The 27,909-nt window shown below is 40.4% G+C and overlaps 1 long non-coding RNA gene across 1 annotated transcript; it reads left to right on the plus strand.

Annotated features, from left to right (window-relative positions):
• The first annotated feature begins 1,148 nt into the window (after window positions 1-1,148).
• Window positions 1,149-27,909, plus strand: LOC143273146 (uncharacterized). Its single transcript, XR_013051058.1, has 3 exons — window positions 1,149-1,313; window positions 1,768-1,823; window positions 26,110-27,909. It is a non-coding gene; the product is annotated as an uncharacterized LOC143273146 (long non-coding RNA).

The raw sequence follows: 27,909 nt of genomic DNA on the forward strand, positions 1-27,909 counted from the left end.
GAGCAAACCCAGCTCTCCAGAAACGGACTGCAGAGGCTTTCAGGAAACACTGCATAAACCACGCTATGATTCTCCGGGAATCGACCCACAGGGGAAGAAAGAGTCAAGAGCGTACTCACCACAGGAAAACTGTAATGCCTAACTCTCTATTAGTATAAACCATCATGGAATTCTGAAGAAATGCATCACACATGCGCACTGTAGTCAAGAGTGTGTGTTCAGAAGCAGGGCTGTGGAGAGGCCTCTTCTTCCAGTGATTACCAGAAGCCTGCCCTCTGGCCCCTGCTGTCCACATCTGGCCACTTCTGTTAGCTCGCATTCTTAGTATCCCACACAAATGGAAATGAAGACACTGCACTCTTGCAGGATGCCTGACAACTTCAATTTACAATTATCCAATTCAACAAAGAGAGAAAAGCTACAAAATGTCTCAAAGAAAAGCTGGTTTGGGTCTTTTGAAAGTATTTTGAAAGCATATAATGATAACACTACTATCCACGTCCCACTTCTTGGAATACACTTTTTAGATGCCGCCCTGGCGTGTTCTAATTTTATATTAATTTCCCTAAAGAAAATGAGTTTTGTGTGTATGTGTGTAAGTGAATATCCTGGGTAATTTTAGGTCAATATGATACAAGTTAAAATCATTTCAGAAGAGGGAACCTCAACTGAGAAAATGTTCCCACCAGATTGTTCTGTGGGGCAAGCCTGTGATACACTTTCTTGATTGATGACTGATATGTTTAGGCTCAATTTACTGTGGGCAGTCCACCCCAGCCAGTGGCCCCGAGTGCTATGAGTGAGCAAGCCATGAGGAGCAAAACAGTGAGCAGAGTACCTCCAGGGCCTCTGCACCAGCTCCTGCCTCCTGGACTGTGGTGGTATTGTGTTCCCTGAAATATTGTGCACCCTAATAAACTTATCTGGGGTCAGAGACAAAACAGCCACTAGATACAAAAGCTAGAAAATGGTGGCACTCACACCTTTAATCCTAGCAAACCAGAGATAGAAATCCCTCTGGATCTCTGTGAGTTCAAGGCCACACTGGAAACAGCTAGGCATGGTGACACACGCCTTTAATCCCAGGGAGTGAGCCTTTAATCCCAGGGAGGGACAGCAGAAGGCAGAAAGATATATAAGGCGTGAGGACCAGGAACTAGAAGCATTTGGCTGGTTAAGCATTTGGCTGGTTAAGCATTTGGCTGATTAAGCTTTTAGGTTTTGAGCAGCACAGTTCAGCTGAGAGCCATTTGGATATGAGGACACAGAGGCCTCCAGTCTGAGGAAACAAGACCAGCTGAGGATCGGGCGAGGTGAGGTAGCTATGGCTTGTTCTAGTTCTCTGATCTTCCAGTTTACCCCAATACCTGGCTCAGGTTTGATTTTATTAATAAGACTCTTTAAGATTCGTGCTACACTGGACTCTGCCTTGAGTTCCTGCCCTGACTTCCCTGGAAGACAGACTCCAAGCTGTAACACAGAGTAGACCCTTTCCTCCCCAGGTTGCTTCTGGTCATGCTGTTTCATCACAGCAATAGAAACCCTAAGACACAAGAGACTAAGATTAAGATCTTGACACATTACTCAAGTGCAATGTATAGGAAACTGGGTGTTGATGGTTCCGTGCAGATTAACACTGAACCAAAGGTGGGAAGACCATAAGGCACAGACTCACAGTCCACTCTTGATAGCTTCTCTTTTCTTTCTGCTGCCCTAGGGATAGTCATTTTCTTTTAATCGTCACTTTGTTTTCTGTTCTCCAACCAGGTAAACGGTGATTTGGAAACAGCCTCCTAATGCTGCGGCTGCTTTCGCAACTCCAAGTGAAAAATAACTTCTATTAAGTTTAGTAAATTTATTTATGAGACTAAAATAGACTTTTGGGAGCATCTGCTTTCTTCTGCTTTCAAATTGATTAGTCTAAACAGTGTTTGTTTGTTTATTTATGTCACACAATTCCCATAGTCATCGTGCAGTGTTCATAATCAAGCAGCTGAATGCTACTAAGTTTGTTAAATAGGAAAACGTAAGTAACCCTGGCTGTGCCATAGGCTCCTAACGCATTCGGTGGTGCATGATCTTGTGAGACATGTTAGCTACTTGTGGTTATTCAGACCAAACCAACAGCCCCCGTTTAATAGCTTAATTCAGACTCAAATATTTTTTCCTAATTTTGAAGCAGATTCCAACATTCCAGAAGTTTTTATACTATGTTCTAATAGGGAAATTGAGCCTAGAGATCATAGTCGGTTTAAATAGCAACAAGAAAAATTATGTGAAAAGACAGAAAAAGTAGAGAAAGTTCTCAGTCGCCTCGATAGCCCTCAACACCTTTTAAAAACAGGGTCTTCTGAAATCGCTCTCACATACTTTACTTTTGTTTTCTCAAAGGAGGAATGAATCCAAAATCTAAAAACTTAGTTTAAACAAAAATACATTCAGCAATCCTCATGTGACTATAAAAACAAAGTAACCAAACAACTTTGATGAAGTAAAAACATAAGAAAAATCATGGAATTAATGGTGCGCTGTGTTCCTGAACCTATCCCAACCACTTCCTCTGGGTTCCTATTTAGCTGACAACAACAAATCCTTTTAAGTAACACCTGCCAGGCACTGGGCTTCTTGCCATCGAATGAAGCGAGCGTGATACAGTAGACAGTGAAGCGAGGATGCTTTGTAGTAAGAAAACCTTGGACGTAGAAACCACACGTGGCTGTGATGAACTGGGCCCCTCTACAGACAAGTGGGCTGCTCATCATGACCAAGATGCTGAGGGGAACCAAAAGCAAGGGGAATTTATTAAATAAAGCCAGCAAAGATATCATTCCATGAAAGGCAGTTTTACAAAGGTACTTGACTGACCTCCGTAAGCCAATCTCTGCAAAGTTGTTCAGAGTTTAGAAAACACTCAGATAAATTCCCTTTTAGGGGAAACAGTCCTTGTGTAGGGAATGTATTCGTGAAGAATACTCCAGTGCTGTCTCTGTAAAGAGAAAGCCATAGGTATCATGGATGACTGAAAACCAGAGCAGGGTGGCTTTAGATGAAAGAGCAAAATAATATGGAATTCCCATGGCCAGTGTCTAGCAATGATATCATCCTAACATTTACAAAAATGGTCACACGTTTTTCATATATGTGTGTGTATACATATATGTATGTATGTATGTATGTATGTATAACATTTTAAGTTTATTCTTTAAAAATACAACTTTTTGTTAATCTATCCACCCCCAATGCTCCCAGCTTGCCCCAGAACCTCCCATGACATCTCTCTCATAACTTCATGTCTACTTTATGTCTTTTTAACTAATAAGCACCGAGGCCATTCAGTGTTACCCATATGCACATGAGTACAGAACCATCTACTGAGGCATGGACGACCTATTAGTGCTCTCCCTTCCTCAACAGTCATCAACTGCCAAGAGCTCCTCAGCTAGGGAGGCAGCCTCTGGTGCCCTCCGCCACCAGTGCTGGAACAGTGATTAGCTTGAATGCATGCTGGTCTTGTACAGGTGACCACCAGCGCTGGGAGTACTTGTGTTCAATGGCGTTCACAGCTTGCCTGCCCTTCTTCCAGCTCTTACTTCTCTTCCCTCTCCTGGGATGATTATACCAATCTGAACCGAGGTTGGTATAAATGACCCCTCTGTGGCTCACCACTCAGAGTCACTTATTCTCTTTGCTCAGTTGTGAATCTGTGCATTAACAACTTCCCACTACAGAAAGAGGAACAGTTACCAAAGTTGAGAACAGCACAAGTCTACGAGTGTAAATGTAAATATGTGAAATTGACTTCACAGTGTTCTGCAAACAAGGTGTAGTATCTTCAGCAATAGGATCATGACATCTAGTTATGGCATACAACCAAGGCAAATGGCAATAACCTTTATTGTTCTGAGTGCCTCTAAGACAGTGGTTCTCAACCTGAATTGTGACCCCTTTGGGGCTTGAATGGCCCTTTCACATCTTGCATACCAGATATTTACATTATAATTAATAACAGTAGCAAAATTACAGTTATGAAGTATCAAGGAAAATAATTTTATGGTTGGCAGTCACCACCACACAAGGAACTGTAGTAAAAGGTCTCAGCATTAGGAAGGTTAAGAATCGCTGCTCTAAGGACTCTGGCTGCTAGCTTGTAGGGAGGAAATCCATGCCTAACACTGAGATTTTCATTTAATGACCTGTCTTCTGGGAGTAGCATCATCCATCCATGAAGAATACCTCATTTTTTGAAATTATTTTTAAATTAACATACAAACTAGCAGGGCTCCACCGAGCTTCTTCATTCACCCTCCTTAACTTTGTTGACACACCCTTACCCACTTCTCTAACTTATCCCCTACCCCATCCCCACTGAAACCTTTAGCCACTGGTATTCCTCATTGCTCTTTCAAGTCAACTACATTCTACTCTCCCTTCTAATTATATTTTTTAAACTTGGATTGCAAGATTGTAGGTTTCCACATAGCTTCTTCATATACCCTTCATTTTGGTTAACTCTACCCCTGCCCACCTTTCACCCCCCCCACCCCTTCATGCTTTTATAAAGCCTAAATAGTTGTTCATATCCTTCCTTCATTTAAAAGAAAACTGAAAAATTCCCCATTCAGAACACAAAAGAATTGCTACCCAGTAAACAATAACCTGTTAGAGAGTATGCCAACAACCATTAACAATACACTGTTGATCAGTACCAATACACCAGTGCACACGAGAAAGGCACTCGTCCTCTGTAAGCTTCAATAAACCTCAGTGTGTACCTGTGATGGGGGAAGAAGTGTGAACCAGGTAACACTGAAGACTACAATTTTTAAAAGCACTTGCTTATTACATAAGTAATAGTGTTTGTTAGTGAGAACTACAAACACAGATGAGAAGAAAAACAGTAACACTGTCCTTTCCAAAACCAGAGGTGTCTTAGATGACAGATGCTTTTTGAAAGAGTGGGATGGAGATGCTGTAGAGCACAATGAAACACTCAGAGTTATTGGTCTGTCTTCTCCCCCAAACCATGGTAGACATGGCTCAGATATGACCTAACCGATTTCTCATGGATCTGCTGGCAAGACTTTTTCTTTCAAGTTAAAAAGTTATTATTCAGACCTCTTCAGGATAAATATTTGAGCAAAAATGGATTTTGTTATTGTTGAGCTTTGTAGACAAAGCCTGGAAACTGGTTCAAAAGAAAACAATAATCAATCATGATTTTTTTTTCTGTGCTCTACTGAAGTACCAAGCAGCAGTTTGCAACTTTTTGTTTATTTCCTGGACATAGTTTTCATTTTAGTTTTTCAATATAAATCATTAAAAGAATTGTAAGCTATAACTCAGAACAAAAGGCAGGTCCTTTCCACACTACTTGCTCTCTTGAACTGTCAACAGTTCTAAGCTTAGAAAAGCCAATATCATCTCATTGGTTCCATTTTTTTAACCTAGGAAAAGAAAAGTCAGTCACATGTCCAGTGTCACATCCCCCAGCTGTGACTGAGAAAGTAGGTTCCTGAGGATCTTACCATACAGAATCACTTCAATATCATAAATATCTTTCATGTCATTTAACACATTTCTGCATTATTATTTTTTAAAGAGAATTAACTTACTTACTATTTTCTAGTTACAAATATGAAGTATCTACCATTTCATTGTGGACAACTTACTTAATATTAAAGCTTCAATTTCCTCATTAGCAAAATAAGAATAATTCCAATATTTTTCTGAAACTTCAAAATTAACATATGTCAACTATGATAATACTGAATATATAGTATTATAAGGGAAGCATTGAAATTTAGAGTGATAATTTTTTTTCTTTTCTGTATTTATGTTATAATAGTTGGCACTGGATTATAATTAAGACAACAACTTGTCTCTAAGAAAGAAATTTAAGCTTGTAACCAAATGATGTGTGGTAGCATAGATTCCTAAGGATGGTCCTCAACAGAATGTATACATTTGCTTCTTTAAATAATCCTTTATTTGTACTCTCTTCAAGTCTCTTGCAGGCCATAAGAATATATTACAGAGATTCAGCTGTGTATTAAAGCTATACTTTGACTGGCCAAGGGTCTGTCAAATGGGAAGCCATTTATCATGAATATTTGATGTTATACAGTTTTTAATATTTCAGCTGTCTTCTGCTTTGAAATTCTTGCATGCCCAAATACTTGCAAACTATTTTGGCAAACAGCTAAGCTTCTCAGACACTGTTCCACTAGGTAGCTAACTCCTCTGCTGAGCCTAGGAGACAAGCAGGCTGTAGATGCATAGCTTTGTTTCTTGTGCAGATGAAGCTCAGACCATCTCCTTCCCTCAGGCTAGGGACATGGCAGAGAGACTGACTGAGGACAGTAGGACTTTTTGCATAACTAGGTGCAGTAAGGACTAGAGTGGAATTCCAGAGACACACACAGAACCTCTTGGCCAGAAAGAGAAGAGGAAGACAGAGGTTCTGTAGAGGGTAAGGCCGATCTCTGGTGGAGATTTCTGAGAGCCAGGAGTAAGGAGCTAGGAAGGGGAGATGGAGAACGAAGGGACAGAGGAAGAAGATGAGGTCAAAAGCATAGGAGCTTACTAAAACTATGAGGACAGGAACACTGGGCACAGAGAGGAGCTGAAACTGTGTGGATAGAATTGACCTAGAAGAATGAAGTGAATGAACTAAAGAACTCAGTGTCTTAAATTCATTTGATATCCCTCAGATTAGTATCCTTAGCTGCCTGTAGCATCTGTTCTGAACCCTGATAGAAATCTCCTCAAGGCAGGCACTTGGGGGGAATTCATTAATAATCAGTATTTCTAAACCTTACTACTAAGGAATAATTACAAATACTTCTTATACATGCATGAACAGGATGTAAATTTATACAATCACACTTCATTCACCTACCAGTGGTAATCTCTTATAAAATCAATTTGGGCCAGGTGGTGGTGGCACAAACTTTAATCCCAGCACTCAGGAGGCAGAGGCGGATGGATCTCAGTGAGTTTGAGGCCAGCCTGGGCTACAGAGTGAGTTCCAGGAAAGGCACCAAAACTACACAGAGAAATTCTGTCTCGAAAAACAAAAAAACAAACAACAACAACAACAACAAAAAGATCAATTTGGGCAGTGTACATATACTTCTTTAATATTTGATAAATATAAACACACAAAGTGTCAATAAGAGAGTTATTATTAAGCTATATAAATCAAAATGGCATTTGATTTTCCAGAGGCATTAAAAAACAAAGAGAAATAATCAATGTACTCTACAAATCACACCACACAGTACCTCATGGTGATCTATAAAATCCATATATTCTATCATAAACAATAGCAATAGTATACATTTAAATATAATCTTTTAATAATTTACCTTCTATTCATCAATACATGAAGGCATTCTAACCAAAGTTTTTCTAACTTTTCTAGCAGAAAATATTTGACATATAGATATTTCTACATGATTTTCATATCAATGCCATAATAATAAAACAAGATATCAAGTTCAATAATAAGCACAACAGAAAACAGTATAGAATGCCTTTGGGAATCGACAATTCAGGGGAGGGAGAGTTCTGCAGAGGAAAAAATCTAATACAGATGTGGTCAGACTCATTCAGGGCACTATGGCAAACTCCATCAAAATTCTAACACAATTCTTTCACAGATCTCAAAAGGACAATTTTCAACTTCATATAGAAACACACACACATACACTACCCCCCTTCAAAAAAAATGGATAGCCAAAACAATCCTGAATGATTAAAAAAAAAAAAAAACACTAAAAGTATCACTATCCTTGACCTCAGTTGTACTACAAATCTAAAAAAAAGCATGGAATTATCACAAAAACAGACATGTTGATCAATGGAATAGAATTGAAGACCGACACATAAGTTCACACACCTCTGAACACTTGATAGTTTCATAAAGAAGCCATGAATGAACAATGGAAAAAGAGAGCATCTTCAACAAATACTGCTGGTCAAACTGGATGTTGGCATGTAGAAGAATCAAATAGATGCATACTTACCACCATGCACAAAACTCAACTCCAAATGTATCAAAGATCTCAACATAAAACCAGAAACATTGAACCTGACAGAAGAAAAATGGGGAATAACCTTAAGCTCATTGGCATAGGAGAAGACTTTCTGAACAGAACACCGTTAGCACAGACATGAAGATCAACAATTAATAAATAGGACCTCATGAAACTGCACAGGTTCTGCACCACAAAGGACACCATTATTTGAATAAAATGACAAGTTACAGAATGGGAAAAGATTTTTTCCAACTACACATTAGATAGAGGGCTAGTACCATAATATATGAAGAACTCAAAAATCTCGATTTCAAGAAAATAAATAACCCAGTTAAAAATGGAGTAAGATTTAAACAGAATTCTCAAAAGAGGAAACTCAAATGGCTGAGAAACACTTAAAGAAATGGTCAATCTCTTTAGTCATCAAGGAAGTGCAAATCAAAACTACTTTAAGATTCCTTCTTACACCTGTCAAAATAACTAAGATCAATAAAACAAATGACAGCTCATGCTGGCAAGAATCTGGAGCAAGGAAGTACATTCATTGCCAGTGGGAGTACAAACTTGTACAGCCATTATGGAGATCAGTGTGGTGGTTCCTTGGGAACATAGGAATCAATCCACCTCAAGATCCAGCTATATCACTTGTATTAGTCAGGGTTCTCTAAAGGAAAGGAGCTTACAAACATATAGAATGAATATATATGGATATTCATATACATTTATATAAACACATTCAATAAGTGACTTATAGGCTATATAGTTCAGCTAGTCCAACAATGGCTGTCTACTAATGGAAGGTCCAAGAGTCCAGTAGTTGTTCAGTCCACAAGGCTGAATGCCTCATCTCAGCTGGTCTTCAGTATATGCCAGAATCCCAAAGAAGTAGGCTATAATGTCAGTTAAAGTATAGACTTGCCAGCAAGAGGAAGATCCAGAACAAGCTGGCAGAGGGAGAGAGAGGGGGGGGGGGAGGGAGGGAGGGAGGGAGGGAGAGAGGGAGAGAGAGAGAGAGAGAGAGAGAGAGAGAGAGAGAGAGAGAGAGAGAGAGATTACTTTTTCCATGTCCTTTACATAGACTGCCAGCAGAATGCATGACCCAGATTAAAGGTGAGTCTTCACAGCTTAAAAGATCTAGACTAAAAGTGGATCTTCCTACTTCAAATTATTTTATTAATAAAAGTCCCTCACAGGTGTACCCAATGTTTGGGTTTTAGTTAATTTCAGATGTAGTGAAGTTGACAACCAAGAATAGCCATCACATCACTCTTGGGTATGTACCCAAAATATGCTTCATCCTACCACAGAGACACTTGTTCAACCATGTTCATTGCTATTCTATTCATAATAGTCAGAAACTGTAAACAATCTAGAAGTCTCTTAATAGTGGAATAGATAATGAAAATATGGTACATTTACACAATGGTGTATTATTCAGCCATTTAAAAAATGAAATCATGAAATTCACAAAGTAAACAGATGGAACTGTAAAAAGATCATCCTGAGTGAGGTAACCTAGACCCAGAAAGACAAACATGGTATGTATTTGCATACCTATGGATATTAGCTGTTAAGACAATGATAACCAAGCTACAGTCTAAAGAACCACGGAGGTTAGGTATAGAGTAAAGGACTAGGGAGGGACAGCTAGAGGTTCCTTGGAAAGGGAAATAGAATAAATAGTTATGAATGGATTGGGGAGGACTGAAACAGGAGGATCAAGTAGAGAAGGGCAGGGAAAGGGGGGGTAAGGGAGGAAATATAGGGAGAAAGAGCTAAAATTAAGGGTCATTTGAGGAATCATATGGCAACCTAATACAGTAGACGCTTCCTAAAATAAATACATATATGAAATCAATTTAAATGAAATAGCCAAATAATGGGGAAGACAAGAGCCCCAACTGGACCTCTTTTGACACCAAATGAAACTTTTAGTATTAGGATTGTGTTACATCTAATTGAATTGTTGGCCAAAATGGAACCATAAGAACCTCCAAACAACCTAGGATGTAGATAAGACTATAAATAGGTTGCTCTCCACAAACTATTGGCAAGGTCATATTGCCAAAGCGAACACCTACACAACTCATTGACTATGGAGAAGTCAAACTGGTGCCTGTCTATATAGAGACTTCACCCCTACTTTGTAGCATTTTTGGTACAGGAAGGTACTATGCATGCTACCAAAGGAGAAATGTAAAGACCAACCCAGCTACAAACCCTCTGATCCACAATAGTGTCCTGTATGAAAGATATGCTACTTCAATGGAGGCACAAAGTTTGTGGGAATAGCCAACCAATATCTGATTTGACTTGAGGAAGGCCACTTCAGGAGCTGGAACCCATACTCGATGCTGCTTGGGTGACCAAGAACCTGAAACTAGCTAGCCTGGGGACCTAAGGTAAAACCAAATACCACTGTTCTGCTAAAAGAACACATCAATAAAATGAATCCTAATGATGTTTTGTTGTACTTGTAGATCAGTGCCTTGCTCAACCATCGTCAGAGAAGCTTCCTCCTGCAGCAAATGGGAACAAATACAGAGACCCATAGCCGAACATTATGCAGAGAGTAAGAGACTTTGGGACAATCTGCTCCTAAACAGGATGTCTCCATCAAATCCCTCCCCTCAGGGCATAGGGAACAACATGGAGGAAGAGGCAGAAAGAGTGTAAGAGTCAGAGAGGATAGAGAACACCAGGAAACAAGGCCCTCTCGACCAACAGACTGGTGCACACATGAACTCACAGAACGTGAGACAGAATGCTCAGGTCTGCACAGGTCTGCACCAGCTGGGGGCCTAGGGATGAAAGGAGAAGTGGACACATGCCCCAACCCCTAACCCAGAAGTTATCTCGAATTGACAGCTTCTTGCAAATGAAAATTTAGTTTTCTCCAAAGGAGTCTCACTGGGCAAACAAACTACTATTCAGGTTATATAATGGTATACTGCATGCCCATTATTAGATGCCAACAGAAAACAAACTCAATGGCATCTTTGGAGGTTCCTTGTCTTGTGTGGGGGCAGGGGGAGCAAAACAGCTTGACCACACAGCTGCCATGACAGGCTTAGAGGCCCAGACACAGCTGGTGGCAGACAACACCTGGACCCAGAAAAAGCCATAAGCTGGCCCCACACAGTGGGGCCTTCATCTAAGGGAAAATACATGACATTCCAAACATTCCCTATACCCATTGTTGGTTATGCCACGGTGCTGCCCCTCATGGCTGGGCGCCACCCACGGCGGCCATGCTGGCCAAGGAGCATGCTGATTGAAAGAATTTAGAGCTTTATTGGGGGGGGGGGAGAGACAGGGGGGAGGAGAGAGAGGGGGCCGACAGGAGGAAGGAGCAGAAAGGAAAGAGGACAGAGAGCGCACAGAAGGACCTGCTTTTTTAGGCTGGGATGCCGTCAAAGGCTGATGACGTAATTAAGGACTGATCCTTACATCCCAGACTTTCCCTTATTATAAAAAAAAAAAAAAAAAAAAAAAAAAAGCAGGTAGATGGGACTAGGGGCAAGGGGCATCGTTCCTCACAAAAACTGCTTCCAGCTGACTTTTGGACATCGGTTAGCTCTGGAGGGAATGAAGAAGGGGAGGTTTCCGAGGTAGACAGGCATTGTGGGATGCTGTCTGTCATCCTTTTGCTCTGGAGACATGTATCTCTCTTGGCTGTGGCTGGGAACTTTTTGCTTGACAAGATGCTTTTAGCTGTTACAGTTTCTTATTTGATGATCTCTGGACTCCGATTCTATGGTGCTCCTGTACCATTAGCTCAACAGTGAGTTAGAACAGGGAACTGGGAAGAGAAAAGCTTATGGTGCATGAGAATTTATTTTTTTGGAATTAGGGACAAGGCAAAGATCAGGGCCCTGTCTGTATGCACATGAGAAACACAGGCAGTGGATCTGGAGTGAAACGATGAGCTCTTATTTTAGGAGGAAATTTTTTTTCATTAAGTAACTCTGAAAGTGCAATTAAATCTTGTGAGGTGGTAAGGCTGTCCTCTGTACCCGACAATAAAGGAGAGGTGGCATCCCAAAACTCCCAGGACTGAGTCAGTGGCTCTGGTGTCCAGAAGGAAAGAAATGGATCACTTCCCTGCTGTGTTCTGGGTTCCCTGACATGTCTGTAGCCAAGCCTAGGTCTGCTGGAGGTCTTAGCTTGATGTACCCATGCATCTTGGTGCCTGAGGGCAGTCAGCTGACTCTTTGTCTTTCTAGGCATCACTTTTAACAAGGCTGTTGATGGCCTGGCAGGGCATTCGCTAGCCCCTGGCCTTTTCCTCACTTAAAACAGGGAACCAACAGCTTTTGGGAATCAGCGAGTGCCAGGTCTTGGCAATTTTGTTTTCGGGCTTTTATCTCTTCCCTGGCACACCTTAAATGCCACAGATGACTCTTTTGCCTGTGGGGTAGGGAGCCTTGCTCTCCAGATGCTTAAGTTTTAGTCGGGGAGGTCTGGGGAACAAGAGATGGATTTTACTCCATGTCCTGAATTTTTTTTTTCTTTTTTTCTTGATGATTGATGGCTTAAGGACAGCTTTTGGAATATCTGTCAGTAGGCTATAAGCTGATTTTTGGCTCAAGAGCCATCCTGACTACTGTAAACTTATTTGTATGGATCTTAGCCACTTCCAGACTCCTCTGTGTTTCTCAAGGCAGTATGAGAATGAGTGGGTGGAGTTAAGGTGAGTTAGGGCGAGTCATAGAAGTTGCCCAAGCCCGCCCACTTGAGCCTGCCTACCACCTGTGGAAGTCAGACAGAAAAGGTTGCACGTGGAGACCAGAAGTGGGGAAGGGGATGGGTTTAGAACTTTAGCAGAAAGCTTGGAGATAAAGTAACTCTTAGTTGTCCGTTCGCTGGCAGAAGTTCCCGCAACTCTGTTAGGCAGCCAAGTTTACGCTATTATGAGGCCAGGCTCGTCTGGGATCCCCCAAGCCCACTTGGACCATCACCCATAGAGCCTGAAGCCAGCAGTGTTTCTAAATGTCTGTCTGTTCTGTTTGTCTGTGTTCAGTTTCATTTCTGTGGCATGCCTAAAGTCAGAGATTGTGATCAGAAACAGTTAAAAGTGGACGCGCTGGAGGACCATGATCCCAAGGGTCTGGAAGACATTTCAGACCCCAGTAGTGGGATCAGGGAGTCCCACATCTGTCTGATTGAGAATGGAGAGCCTCAGATGTGGTTTCTGTGTTTCTCTGTATTTGTGTTGGTCAGCTATTGCCCTGAGAAAATTGTTTGCCTTTCCGTTGGAATGTCCTGCCTATATGAATATGTGAATGTGTGAAAAATGTGGCCACAAGTATGTGTGTTTTATGCCTGGGCTTGTGTGTGTGTGTGTGTGTGTGTGTGTGTGTGTGTGTGTGTGTGTGTGTGTGTTGTGGCTCCTGATAGAAACAGTACCTGGACAGCCTTTGGGGTCAGATGATGAGCAGAAGGGACAGAGGGCCCCTTTGGTTGAACTGGGAAAGACCAAGAGTACTCCTACCCCACCCCACCCCCATTGCTTCCTTGCTCTCTGACTGGGAGCACAGGCAGCAGTGGGTCAGGGAATGCACCATTGCAGTGCGGCATGTCGGGCAGGCTGCAGCCAGGGAAGCCCAGGGCTGCCAAGGGTACATGGTATGGCTGGGCACCAGGGCAGGCCATGAGTACCCCAGGGCCTGGACACAGCTGGTTCGATGCCAGGCCCCCATGAAGGGAGCCTTGGGGTAGAGATTTTGAAGCACAGCAGGAGCTGGTAGGGGCCTCCCATAGCTCAGAGCATGCCTGCCCCAGGCTCACTGGGGGACTCCAGGCTGAGGGACAACTGTCCCCTTGGGGTCATAGCCTAGGAGTGGCCTACAGGGGCTCAGCCAGTGCATGGAATCCATTCCAGTCTGCCGCTCTTGTGCACTTGAGAATCTGGAGTTAACAACAACCTTTTGTCCCCATGCTGCATGGTCCCTTTCCCCTCCTATGCTGATGGGTGGGGCTCCCAAGACCTGCCCTGGAGCTGCCCACCAAACCTGAATGAGGTTTGGCTCCAAGGGTGGAGTGGAGTGCCACTGCCTATGGTTGCTAAGTTACTGCCGCTGTGTTATAATGCTGTAGCCAGGGCTGCCTTGGTCATTTATATCCAATAGATTCTTCACATTGGAACAGTGTTGGTGCAAGTTTAGTTATTCTTGTTATGGTATATGCATGTATTTTTGTTCTTGTTTAAAAGATTGTATCTATACAATATATTCTAGACTACTAGGGGGAACCACAAGGAAGACTTTGCTGAGAATTTCTGCGTTTTAAAAAAATAAGGGAGAAAGCAGGAGACTGAAATAATAAAGAGAAGAAAAAGAAAAGAGAAATTTGTCTGAAGTAAATGTGTGAGGAATCAAAGGAACAGACGGAAGGTACATAGAAGGTTGTTGAAGGCCAGAGGGGAAGTGAACTATGTTGTGCTTTTCCATACCTGCAAATGATGAATTTGAAAGTTAATTCTGGTTGGTTTTCATTTTAAAAATAGCTGATGATTCTTCACGGCAATATGTTTATGTTAAAAATGGAAATACATATATGTGTATGTGTGGACACATACATGACTTGGATCTAACTCTGTATGTGTGAATATAAGCTAGCTTTAACTGTATGTATATGTATGTAACTTGGATCCAACTGTGCATAGGTGTGCAAGTAACTACTATTTAGAAAAACATGTTTTAAACAGCAACCATGTGGGTTTCCTCCATCTTGTCTGGTGACCTGATCACGATGTAGGTAGTCACGTGACTGGCTTTTACTAAGGTTATAAAGACCTATTCAGATTAACAAAAGCTAACTTAGAGATTTACGCCTAAGTACTTACATCTTTGCCAAGTATTCAATAGCAAGCTTCTAGAGAATTTAAATAGATGGCTACATGTGTTTAATAAATAAGGTATTTGATAAATATTAAAGTTGCACCTCAGTGGTTTTATACACAAGAATGTACCTTGGTTGGCAGCTAAACTTTGTAATTTAAGAGTCACCCAGGTGATAGTCATCAGAAACTGAGATGTTCATTTCTTGTGATGCAGAAAGACAATGACCTAGGCAAAAGGCTTGAAATAGCTTCTGACTCCATGAGTCTTGACCCTTTGTGTAGCTAGAGTTTTTCTCTCTGGGTCACGCCAAGCCCCAGCAGTCCCATTGCCCACTTATAAAATAAACATACAGACACTTATATTATTTAAACTGCTTGGCCATCAGCTCAGGCCTACCATTGTCTAGCTCTTACTCTTCTACTCAGCCCATTTCTGTTCATCTATGTGTCACCACGTGTTCCGTACCTTTACATGCTGCCTCTACATGATGCTCCCTGGATGGCAGGCTGACGTCTCCTCCTCTCAGCTTTCCTGTTCTCTCAATTCTCCTCTCTGCTAGTCCTGCCTATACTTCCTGCCTGGCTACTGGCCAATCAGTGTTTTATTTATCAATCAATCATGCACAACACTTCCCCTTTTTCTTTTTTTTCCAAAAAGTAAGTTTTTAACTTTAACATAGTAAAATTACATATAACAAAACAATTATCGAGCAAGAATTACAGTTACGATATTAAAGAAGATATCCTATCTATCTTATATTTGTGAGTCTAAGGTTTTATATCTAACCCATCTTTTATCATAACTGAGGAAATTATAACTCTAGTCTTCAACTACATCAAAGACCCCAGGAGGATATACTATTACCTGAGAAACAGTAGAAGGATGCAAGTAACTTTTGGGAATTTTGCAGGGTAGACAGAGACAGCTGGCAGCCTGGACAGTCATCTAATGTTCCTTTGTAAAGTTGGGGCATCTGTCTTCAGCCCACAGGCCTGTAGTCTCTCAGTCATTCTTCTCTGTGTCCTGTAGAATGTCTGGCAGTTTCCTCTGCAAAGCAGGAACCTGAAGGACCATTTTGCCAAGCAAAGTTCAGTGGTCACCTTCCTATGGGTCCTGCATGTCCAGTTGATCAAGCAGTCCAGGCAAGAACAGTTTCTTGCCCAAATGGCTATTTTTGCCAAGGTGAAGATAAACTCCATATGGAGTGTCTTCGATGCCCATCCTCCTCTATGAAGTAAATCGGTGCTGCCAGGAGCAGATATGTCTCACTGTCCAGAAAGTCTAAAATTTTAAAAACATTTTAAATGGCATATTCTGTAGGTCTTTGAAGTATTTGAAGATTACCTACCTAATTCAATTATACCTAGAAAATTTAACTAGCATGGCTATAAGTTTGACTATCATAGAAGACTAATTGTTTATCTGTACTTCTTAATAATCCATTACAATCTAAATGAGTTACATAAACATAATACTTCAAACAAGAATAGGAATATATACACAGTATAATGAAATTAACTTTAAATCTGTATCAATAAACTAAAATCCATAGCAATGTAAAACATTTTAAACAAGTTGCTCTTTAAAAGTAGATTCAATAATCTACCCTTTTATCCCATCATATCTACATCAAATCCCCTTTTTTTCTTTAGAAAGAGATTGCATTTATATTCAACCTGTTTTAAATAAAAATATTCGTTTTTCTCTGTCCCACACCAGAGGGCTCTTTTGATATGGGACACAAGAATCTCTTAACCTTTTCTTTTAGTAATATGCTTGGATTTAGAGAAGGAGTGAGCTAATTCCATCTCCAAAGCCAGCTTGCTATATTTGGAAATTTGGGCGTAGCTTCTCTTACTACTTCCTGCTGGAGGGGGGCGCTGTATCTTATGGGGACACAAAGAAAATTTTAGGATTATGGAGTAGTCCATGGAGTTATATCGTCTGAGCCAGTTGCCTTGAAACTGTTCTGGATGTTGGATCATCTGGGCCATGGTGTCATTGGAGACATTTCTGGGGGGTCTTGGCTGGTCAAACCTGATGTATCTTAATCTGGAACAAATCCATAGCCTCTCACTTTCTGTGGAAACAAAAGCAGAGCTCCTTTCCAAAGCAACATATCCTTACATCCAAATTTTGAAGTCAAGGTACCTTTAAAATATCCATATTGGTTTAACTCAACAGCTTTTATGATCCAATGTTTTTCTGCAGTTAAAAATCCCAAAGAAAACACAATCCAGATTCTCTGTGTAATATCCATCTTTAAGTGGCTTATTTTTATATTGATGTTATTGTCTCTTTAAAGACTTTATTTTTAAAACTATTTATTTATATAACTGTATATATTTGTTTTTCTCTTCTCTTACAATGTGCATTTTTACACACATTGTAAAGCATTTAAAGTCTTGTTCCATCTGAATCTGTCTTATTGTGAATCTATTATTTTAAACTGCAGCATTCTGAGACTGAAACAGGTGTGGCTGCTGGCTCCGCCCACCTCAGCTTCCCAACATGGCGGTGTTATAGTTTACCACCAGCTCTGGGTCTGGAGCTATGTGTACCATCAACTATCAGAAGCAGTTCTATCAAAGCAGCGTGTAGCCCAGAAACCTTTTTTTTTTTAACTAGCAAAGGGTAAATCTACCACACAGCGTAATGAGCCCCTTGAAGACAACTCATTCCCGCCATACTGCTGGTCAACCTGCCAACTTGAGAAAGATAACTAGGAAGCTGTTTTTAGCTCCGTTTTGAATTGCTTATTAAATATTTTCAGGTTTAAGATGGAAACTCGAGCTGTTGGGTGCCATTTGTAGCTGGAGAGGTTTCCTGCCTGGCCCACAGTCAGGACAAATCTCTGTCACCTGCCACAGTCGCTCAGACCCAACCAAGTAAACACAGAGACTTATATTGCTTACAAACTGTATGGCCACGGCAATCTTCTTGCTAACTGTTCTTATAGCTTAAATTAACCCATTTCTATAAATTTATACCTTGCCACGTGGCTCGTGGCTTACCAGCATCTTTACATGCTGCTTGTCATGGCAGTGGCTGGCAGTGTCTCTCCACCTCAGCCTTTCACTTCCCAGAATTCTCTTCTCTGCTTATCAATCAATCATGCACAGCACCTTTGGGAATTAAAAATAACCTTTTCAGAGGGGTAGCCCAGGACCACCTGCATGTCAGGTGTTTGCATTGAGATTCAATTGCAAAACTGCAGTTGTGAAATAGCATTGGGAAGGTTGAGAACCGGTGACCTGGAGACTATTTTTTCCTTAACTCAAAGTCTATTCAGGCTTAAGAATGTATGTCTAGCCTCTTTGTCTTTGCTAAATTTGTTAATCTTAAGCTATTTGGATAAACTGAGTCATATAAATGTTTTGTATTGATACTAAAAGGAGCTTCAATTGAGAAGTTGTTGTTTTTTAAGGCTCATACTCAATAGAGATAAAACTACAAAGTCCTTTTCCAAAGGTCAGGCATTTAGATAACGCTCCCATTCTCTCAGGGGCTTGGAGAAAGTTGCTGCTTTCTAAAAAAGGAGTCACTCTCCTTATTTCTGGTAAAAGGAACTTAGGGCCCTTCCATTAACATGTGGCTATTTGGTTTTTGTTTCTTTACTGGACCCGTATTTGATACTAGAAGAGCTTCGATTCAAAAATCATTGTTTTTAAGGCTTCTTATTGTAGACTGTTAGAGCACACAAGTAAATAGTCAGTCATCTTATAAATAATCAAGTTCTTTAATTGTAGTCAGGCTAAGTAAGGCCAGTCTTCCCCCATGTCCCTCTTCCTCAGTAAAAATTCTACCCTATTGTGCCTGATGGCTGAAGAAGATTGGTGCTGTTCTGATACTTGTGCTTCCAACGCTATGGAGACCTGGGTATGGTCTGGTCCCTGTCATTCGTAGAATCAAAAGCTGCTTGGTCTGCCCTCAAATTTATCCTTCTCAGTTCTCTGATAATATTGACAGCTTGTCTAGCTATAACTTTGTCACCTTGGCAGCATCAGACAACCAGATCCTCCCGCAAGGCTATGGCCAGCTTGTTAGCTCATTCTTAAGAAAATATTCTAAGATATAAAAGTTTAAATAAGTCTTAAAGGTTTGCATATGGGTCTGAAAAAAGGTCTGAGGATATAAAAGTCTATGTAAGTTTTGAGGATCTAAGAATGTTCTAAGATATATAAAAGGTCTGAGGATATGAAAGCTTATAAGCTTTGAGCATCTCAGAAAATTATTTAAGATATAACTGCAAGTTGTGAAGATATAAAAGAATGATTTAGATTATGAGAAATGTTTCAGATTGCTCTCCCCTTCTATGATATAAAAGTTCAAGCCGGGCGTTGGTGGCGCACGCCTTTAATCCCAGCACTCGGGAGGCAGAGCCAGGCGGATCTCCGTGAGTTCGAAGCCAGCCTGGGCTACCAAGTGAGCTCCAGGAAAGGCGCAAAGCTACACAGAGAAACCCTGTCTCGAAAAACCAAAAAAAAAAAAAAAAAAAAAAAAAGTTCAGAGTTTAACATATAATAGAGTTCTGATAAGCTGGTAGAGCAATGACTACTTACTGTTCTGTCACAAGCTCAACATTTTAGATTTATTTTGGTTGTCATCTAAATATAAACTCAAAGTGCTTCTCATCAGGCCAAAGACATCTTTACCCAATCTATACCTGGCTCTATGGACAGAAGGAAAATGTACATGCTTTCAACCCAAATCTGTAGTTTTTGTATGAGTTCACTTCTGCTGTTTTATAGATACCCATTACTTGCTTTGTCTATGATAAGAATTTCAGTACAGATTGTTAATACTTATGTCTAAAACTTTTGTGTCATTTTGTAAGATAATTCATATAGGCCTCTGAAGATTAAAATAGTCATAAAACTGGATTCACTTTACAGAAGTTGGAAGGACTCCAGATAAGTACAGCTTAAATTTTCTCCACTTGTCTATTCCTAAGGATGGTATTTTTCCCTCCTGGTCTTGGGACTCCTGCTCTTCCCAATTAGTAAGACTATAGGCCTGAAAGTTCTAAATAAGTTCATGAATTTTAACTTCTGTTCCTGGTTTAAGTTTGTCTCAATACTTTTCCACTTGGCTGGCAGACACCTCCAAGCTTCAGTTGCTGACTACACTGCTCTGGACAACTGTGAGCTCTGGACTTGCTGAAAGCTGACATGGACCAGTCCAGTCAATGTGATTGCCTCCTGTCTCTACAGCTGGGTCAGATAGCCATATGCTTCTGACAGATGCCCCATTGCCCAGCCTTTGACTAGCTTTTCAGCCTTTTGGGGGCCCTGACAATGGCACCTCAATGTCAGCTCAAAGCAGTTCCAGAAGAGGATACATCATCCCATGTTCCTTGCCCCAAATAGGTTGAAATCCTGGGTCTAAAGGAAACTCCCTGGCATAGAGGACAAAATGGCTAACTGTAATGCCCATTGACATACCAGGAAAATAGGTTCAGAGTTGTCAATTGATAAATTTAATAACTGAAATGTTTCTGCACTAAGACACTTGGCCTTCTTTATGCAGAGCCAAAGAGGTGCTGTATAAGATCATAATCTGGTTGTACTCAAAGATCAGAATTACAGGGCCTTAAGAATGGCAATAGATACAGATGTCACTGTGCTAGAAAAAATTGTTAGCTAATGGTTCTTAGGTCCCAATATTCTTAAACCCCTGGACAGATAGGACTCATGATTGAGTCCTGTCATTGGTACTTGTGAAAGTGGTAATGTGGGGAGGGGGGCGCAAAACAACTTGACCACACAGCTGCCATGACAGGCTTAGCAGCCCAGACACAGCTACTGGCAGGCAACACCTGGACCCAGGAAAAGCCATAAGTTGACCCCACCCAGTAGGGCTTGCATCTGAGGGAAAATACATGGCATTCCAAACATTCTCTACACCCCTAGACAAATGTCAGCTGGCCAAGGGTCCTGAACCTTGGAAATCCCCTCACCCCAACCTCTGCTATGATAAAAACCCATCCCTGCCTGGACTAAAGGCTCTCTGCTCTCACTGCTGCTTGGACAGAGAGTCTAAGCTTCAAGCTTGAAAATAAAGGCTCTTCAATTTTACATACAGGATTTGGTCTCCATGGTGGTCTTTTCAGTGTTCCTCAATCTGGGCATAACAGTCTCATAATGTCATGTCTGGCTTTTTTTTTTTTTAATACTAAGTTTTAATTTTAGTTTTAGTTTTAGTTTATTTGTATTTTTTTTCTCCCCTTTACGCTGTAAGTCGTCTGAGTATATTATGGCTTCCAGTTAGTGTTTTTATGGGATTCTGAGTGTGTACACGAAATGAGTCTCTGATTCTTATACCCTCTCGTGCACTCTTTTCCTTCTTACCAGGAATGTTTATAGACTGTATTAAATCACTGCTTACTCCAGGTTCCCTGAATATCCAGTGTGGTCACTTTTAGCTGACTTATAGCCCTTCAGATGTCCAGTGTTAGCCATCTGTTTGGCCCACTCCAGATACCAACACCATCTTGTCAAAACCTTAGTTGGTTCTCATCAGAGTCCACATCCCTAGAGCCTCAGCCAGAGAAGGCCCCATGCACAGAAACACTAAAGCTAAATTGCACTTGGCAGGTCAGCAGGCAGGACAGCTCAGAGTAGAGAATTCTAAGAGAGTAGAGGACCCTCACAGCAATCCTTCTCAGCAGGAAACACATGGATGCTTGATTTGTTTACATTACTGAAGCTAGCAGGCAACCCAGCTCTTGCCCAAGCATCACCACTTACAGATGTTAGGTGTCAAGACAGGGATTAGCAGCCTTGGGAGCTACTGAGAACTGATCCTTCCTTTGTGGCTAACTTTAGACCCCCACCTCCCACTTCCCCAGTAACAGTAGGAACATAAACATCATCTTTGACGCATCTTAGGATTTAAGTTAACATGTGAAATGGTAGAGATGTAAGAGTTTTGTTGAGGCCCATTAAAGTAAAAATATTTCTTCCTGGCCAAAAGAATAGACTCTACCACTGGCTCTAAGTGTAGACTTGACATTCTGATCTGCTTCGAAGGCTAGAGCATTACATACCCTTTTTCCTCCCTTAACAGTTAATCCAACTGGGCCAGTCCATCACATGGCCAGGATATCACTCCCAGGAAAGCTGATTCACTTGAAGAACTGCTAAGGAGATGAGATGAAAACTTATCCTACTAACAAGATAATGCATTTATCCTATGCAGAAAGCTGTCCCACTTTGTGCAAGTGCAGAGGGAGCCTCTGTCTGCAGCATGCCTGCTTTTCCAAGCTAGAGCAGCTCCTTTTCCTTTTTTTGGCCAAAAGTCTAAGTAGGAACCCCAACACCCTGGGTGTCTTCACTCTTTCTCTAGAGCCCCCCTCTCCTTCTGCATGCAGGTGCTTGTGACATCTGCTCCATCATATTTTGTTATTTCTCATACCTTTAGCTTGGGATTTCCCTCTCATTCATACCTTAATTCATCTTTTCTCTTTTCCCATTTTCTTGTTTTACTTCTGAAGCCTGGATTCCCTTAGCTCTAAAATGCATAAATATTTTCCTCCATCAACACCCTAGAGCTGTCTCTGAGTCTTATCTGTAAGATAAGGGCTCCAGTGTCCTGTACAGAAGCTACATGAGGACTCTGTCAAGTCACTGTGTCTCTCACTACAGAGGGACCCCTCACCAGGTATGAAGAATACAAATCTAAGTGAAGAGAAATGTCCCAGAAAGATGCAAAACACAAATAGTGAGCACAGGGGAAAGACAAAAACTGAAAGTCCTACCTATCCCAACAGATATGCAAAACAAAGAAAAATATGAGAAAATAGGCCACTTAGAGACCTGACTGATAAGTAAAAGATCATCCAGTAGTGGGTAACTCTGCCCATGCAATAAATCAGATCAGGTCAAATAAAACCAAATAAAAGTCCAGGTTTAACCTGAGCAAAGCCATTCCCAGGTGGTCCCAGGTGAAGAGAAGAAACCATGAGGGGAAACCATGAGACGAGTCTATGGGCTGGGTCTTAAATACCCTGTAGGTGTGGTCTTTCAGCAGCTCCAGAGGAGGAACAGCTGCTTATCAAGCTTTCTTTGGATGGGGTCTGGAGAGGGCAGCTCCAGGGGAGGAGCCACTGCTTGGCACGATGAGGGCAGGGTTTGGAATGGGGACCTGAGCTGGAGATCCCCAACACCAACCACAAGCTCAGCTCCTCAATATCAGAAACCAAGGATAATAAGGTAGCTGAAAAGTCAGAAGTGGCTTTAGAGTCCCAATTTTAAAGGATCAGTGACAGCATTGATGATTCAAATAAGCTGTAATGTAAGCTGAAATAAATCCTTCCTCCCCAAGTTGCTTTTGGTCAATGTTTTAGTATAAACCCTACAGATGTAGCACTACAAACCCTAGTTAGGACACAAACCTATAGGCAATGTTCTATTAAATGTGAATAGACAATATTTCCAGTAAAATCTGGAACAAGATATGAATGATATAACAAATATTTCCAGTAAAAGAGGATACAAAATTGATACATAAAAAACAGTAGTTTTTCTATATACCAATAACATACTTGCCAAGGCATAAATTAGAATATCCCATTCATAATAGCTTTTTTTTTTTTTTTTTTTCTTTTTCTTTTTTTTGGTTTTTCGAGACAGGGTTTCTCCGTGTAGCTTTGCGCCTTTCCTGAGACTCACTTGGTAGCCCAGGCTGGCCTCGAACTCACAGAGATCCGCCTGCCTCTGCCTCCCGAGTGCTGGGATTAAAGGCGTGCGCCACCACCGCCCGGCTCATAATAGCTTTTTAAAAAATGCTCAGGAATAAACCTAACCAGGAGGTAGAAGTCTTCTACAAATTTCAAAACATTGAGGCAAAGTGTTAAAGGAGACATGAGAATACAGAAATATCTTTCATGCTTATGGATTATCACAATTAATATCATGACATAGTTGTACTACAAAAAAACTGGTCTACAAGTTCAATGCAGTTCCTGTTATAATTCCAATTGTAATCTTCACAGAAAAAAAAATCCTAAAATTCATATAGAAACATGGAAGCTCATCCTCAAATTATAGCAGAACTATAATGATAAAAACAAATACATACATGTGAACAAACAGAGGAAAATAGTATCTTGGTTAGTTTTTTGTCAAATTCACATAAGTCACCTGAAAAAAGAAACTTTAATTGAGAAAAATACCTCCCTCAGTTTGCCTGTACGCAAGTCTATAGGGCATTCTCTTGGTTGTCATGGGAGAGTCCAGCCCACTATGAGCAGTGCTGCTCCTTGGCAGGTAGTTCGGGCTTTTGTAAGAAAGCAAACTAAACAAACCAAGGAGTATTGGGGAATATTATTTAAAGATGTATTGCTTTTGTTTATGTTGCATTTGTTGAACTCTGTGAAGCTGTGTTACTTTGCCTGTCTAAAACACTAGATGGTCTAATAAAGAACTGAACAGCCAATAGCAAGGCAGGAGAAAGTAGGCAGAGCTGGCAGCCAGAGAGAATAAATAGAAAGAGGAATCTGGGAAAGGAGAGATCTAAGAGCAAGAGAAGGAGGAGGACATCAGGGGCCAGCCACTCAGCTATACAACCAGCAACAGAGTAAGAAGGAAAGGTATACAGAAATAGAGAAAGGTAAAATCTCAGAGGCAAAAGATAAAAGGGATAATTTAAAGTTAAGAAAAGTTGGCAAGAAACAAGCCAAGCTAAGGCCAGGCATTCATATTTTAGAATGAGCCTCCATGTGTGACTTATTTGGGAGCTGGGTAGTGGGCCCCCAAAGAGACAAAGAGTAAGAAAACATGGTTCTCAAATTTCCATAATGCCTAAGAAAGCTCAAAAAACAAAAAACAAAAAATCCAGCTCCTTTAAGAGTTTCTGCCTGACAGTGAGCCCTTGAGCAGCTAGTACATTAAGTAGGAAAAAAAAAAAAAAAAAAAAAAACTAAGTAAAAACTCCTGCCACGGGGCAAGCATCAACATTCTAGAACTCTAGGAAGGTTGAATGCAGTTCTCAATCACAAACCTCCACCAGACTGTGAGTGAGCTTTTAGGCCTTCTCACAACCTGAGAAGTGGGTAGAGCTAACCAAGAGAGCCACATGGAGGATCTAGGTGTAGGTTAGCAGTTTAAAGGTTTTCTCACACAGTCAAAAAGGCTAAAAGATACCCAGTAAAAAAAAGGTCCAGATGGAAAAAAATCCTAAAATCCTAAACAGGTTCCAGTGTATTTTACAGTGTGCATAGGCTTAAGAAAAAAAGAAAAGGGATATGGGCAGACATAAAAAGAAACAGTTTAAAAATAAAATAAAATCTTTAAAGAGAGAGTAAAAGAAAAAGCCACCCAAGATGGGAAATACACAGTCTGGATCCTATATAGTATTGTATTGATTTTGAATTTTTTTTTCATAGCTAATGGGCAAGACACAGCTGCTGGGAGACATGGGACTATGAGCAGGACTACAGGACTGAGCCAACCTAGATACTTTAAGGCTTGCTAAACTTTAAAAAAGAAGTCAAAAAATATATTTGTCCAATGGAAGTCAAAAATGCTTTGGAGTTCTATTCTCACAAGAGATGAGAGGTTGTGGATTCCTTCAGGGTTAATATGGGTCAGGTTTGATCTGGAGAGACCTTCTAAATCTATCAACAAAGGTTACTGCTGGTCTTCCCAGAACTTGGTCATTATGACAAAATTTTCCCAGCAACCCCTCAAGATGCCTTCACCTATAGCCAGCAGGAAGCAGTTTAGGGAAAACTATGCCCACATTCCTAAGAGTTGGGGGGTGTGGGTGGTTTCTGGTTACTTGGTGGGTTATAGATGTTTGTTATCATTTAGGGGAATATAGAATATTGATAAATATTTTAAATTATTTTTGTTACACTGTATGTATTTTATATTCTTGTTTAAATGATTTTTGTATTTGATAAAAATTTAAGGTTATTTTTGTTATAACATATTATAGGTATGTTTCTTTTTTTGTTTGAGGTATTGTGCCTATGTAGTTCATTTGAAAATGTAGGGTGAAGTTCTAGTTTTTGAAAGCTGTTATTATAAACTATGTAGGATAATCAGGAATGTAGGTTTGTGGTTAGTCATTTATAACAATCAAAATTGTAGATATGTTAAGTATGCTTTCCAAATCATAAGAGATATATTTTAGATAGATAGAGCATCTTCAAACCTTTCAAAGACCTACAAAACAGGCATTTAAAATGGTTTTTTTTTTTTTTTTTTTTTTTACCTTAGGGCTTTTCATGATGAGAAACATCTGCTCCTGGAAGTACCAATTTACTTCAGAGATGATGGACATCGAAGAAACTCCTTATGTAGTTTGCTTTCAATGTGACAAGGCTAGCCATTTGGGCAAGAAGCTGCTCTTGCCTGGACTGATTGACAGTATGTTTTATAAACTGGATGTGCAGGAACCACAGGAAAGTGACCACTGAACTTTGCTAAAACAAGGCAGGATGGTCCTTCAGGGTTTCTGCTTCACAGAAGAAACTGCCTGCCAGACATTCTGTGGGACATAGAGGAAAATGACAGACAAACTTTATCAATATAGGCAGGACAGTCTTTCAAATTTCCTGCTTCACTGAAAGGTCTGTCAGATACTATGGGCCTGTAGGATAAAGATGGATGCACCAACGTTGCAGAGGAACTTTGGGTGAGTGTCCAGGCAGTCAGATGTCTATGTCATCTTTAGAGTTTTGGAAGTTGCTTGCAATGCACTTTTTGTTTACTTAAATAATATTATATCCTTCTAGGGCTTTTGATAGAGTTGAATACTACATAGTTATAGTTGCATTTTTCCTTAGAAATGATAGAAGATAAATTAAGTATAAAATTCTGGATTTACAAAGATAGGATAGATTATGGAATATTTTTCTTAAGTTTACCAGACACAAATGAATTGGAATCCAGTACATTGTAAATGTAATCTTCACTTGATAATTTTTCTTATTGTAAACAGTCTTAGTATGTTAAAGTTAAACCTTTCATTTTTGCTTGGAAAAAAAGGGAGAAATTTGGGGAATATTAATTTAAGGTATGTTACTTTTGTTTATGTTGCATTTGTTGAACTCTGTGAAGCTGTGTTACTTTGCCTGTCTAAAACACCTGATGGTCTAATAAAGAACTGAATGGCCAGTAGCAATGCAGGAGAAAAGATAGGCAGGGCTGGCAGACAGAAAGAATAAATAAAAGGAGAAATCTGGGAAAGGAGAGATGTAGGAATGAGAGAAGGAGGACATCAGGGGCCAGCCACCCAGCTACACAACCAGCAACAGAGTAAGAAAGAAAGGTATACAGAAATAGAGAAATGTAAAAGCCCAGGGGCAAAAGACAGATAGGTTAATTTAAAGTTAAGAAAAGCTGGCAAGAAACAAGCCAAACTAAGGCCAAGCATTTACAACTAAGAATGAGCCTCCACATGTGATTTATTTTGGAGCTGGGTAATGGGCCTCCAAAGAGACAAAGAGTAAGAAAACACCCAACAACAAAGGGGAGTAAGCCAGTAACCAGAACTCCTCCATGACTCTGCTTGAGTTCCTTCCCTGGTTTCCTTTCATCATAGGATATAAACTATACATTGAAATAAGCCCTTTGCTACCAAGTTTCTTAGGTCAGGTTGTTTATCAATAGAAATATCAATAGAAAGAAAAGTAGGATGAATAGAGAAGCTAGAAATAAGCCTAGACAACTACAACCACATAAATTTCAACAAAGAAGTCAAAAACATGCATTGAAGAAAAATAACCTCTAAGAAATGGGGATGAAAATACTGGATATCTAGAAGAATATAATCAGATACTTGTCTCTCACTCTGAACAAAATCTATTCAAAATCAATCAATGCTTCAATCTCAATATAAGACCTCGAACTCTGAAACTGCTAGAGTAATACACAGAGAAAAGTCTTCAGGATATAAATATAGGCAAGAACTTTCTAGAAATAGTACAACAGCAGAGAAAATAACCCCAAAAATTGACCAATGAGATTGCACAAAATTTCAAAGCTCTGCACAGCAAAGGAAACATAAACATGAAA

The sequence above is a fragment of the Peromyscus maniculatus genome, chromosome 5, assembly GCF_049852395.1.
Source record: "Peromyscus maniculatus bairdii isolate BWxNUB_F1_BW_parent chromosome 5, HU_Pman_BW_mat_3.1, whole genome shotgun sequence".
NCBI lineage: Eukaryota > Metazoa > Chordata > Mammalia > Rodentia > Cricetidae > Peromyscus > Peromyscus maniculatus.